Below are 809 nucleotides of genomic sequence, written 5' to 3'. Positions count from 1 at the left end.
TTTGAGTTTTTTTTTATTAGAACCATGAAGGGGAATGAATGTGAGCAAGGAATGCATAAAAAGCAAAACACAAAAGAAAAACTATTGTGATTGTACATCTATAACTTAACGAAGTAAAAAATATATGGGTTTCATTATTTATAAAAGAGTGTGTGATCTTTGTGTGCAGAATTCGTATTGAAATAGTGTGTGTTTGGTTTTGATAATTGTTGGTTTGGAGTCTTTGTTATGTAAGAATACAGGGAAGGGCCTTTAGTTGACTCGGTAGTTTTATTTATTCTTTAATATATCATTTAGATGTACAGAGGTTTGCTGGTTATTATCCTCTCGCCAAAAAGATGTTTATTTCCATCTAACATTCGCATTTAAGGATTTTCAGAAGTCTTTTATAGAACATCGAGGGATTTGAAATACAATAAAAAATGTATATTTTAGATGCAGTTTTTATATTGTGTGAGTTTCGTTTTAAATCAGTGTGTTTGTTGATTATTTCAAAGAGCTTATTTGTTTGAATTTCTTTTTCTTGGAAAATAAATATACCTTATGAATTTACAATATGAATAACAGTGGATGATTAACTTTTTTTATCATATGAATTAATGACTTACTTTTAACGTTAATATGTTCACTTTTTCGTATTTTTAACAAGGAAGCAAATAGATTTTTGCTGATGTTTTTGAGTTGACTAAACAAAGAACAATAATTCCAGAGGCTTTGAAGTTGATGATATTTGCTCGGAAAAAAAAAACTTTCTCTTTGATATTTCCGAATAATTTTGATGAGGATGGACAGGCAGTTTTGGTGATAAC

At 28.7% G+C, this 809-nt stretch overlaps 1 protein-coding gene across 3 annotated transcripts in view; it reads left to right on the top strand.

Moving 5' to 3' along the window:
* LOC119594556 (furin-like protease 1) overlaps positions 1-809 on the top strand; it is a gene marked incomplete at its 5' end in the record, with an annotated part of 24,037 nt that overhangs the window by 6,421 nt on the left and 16,807 nt on the right.

This window comes from Penaeus monodon, chromosome 34 (assembly GCF_015228065.2).
Source record: "Penaeus monodon isolate SGIC_2016 chromosome 34, NSTDA_Pmon_1, whole genome shotgun sequence".
Lineage (NCBI taxonomy): Eukaryota > Metazoa > Arthropoda > Malacostraca > Decapoda > Penaeidae > Penaeus > Penaeus monodon.
The sequence above is the reverse complement of the archived record's forward strand: the minus strand, read 5'-3'. Positions and strand labels throughout refer to the sequence as shown.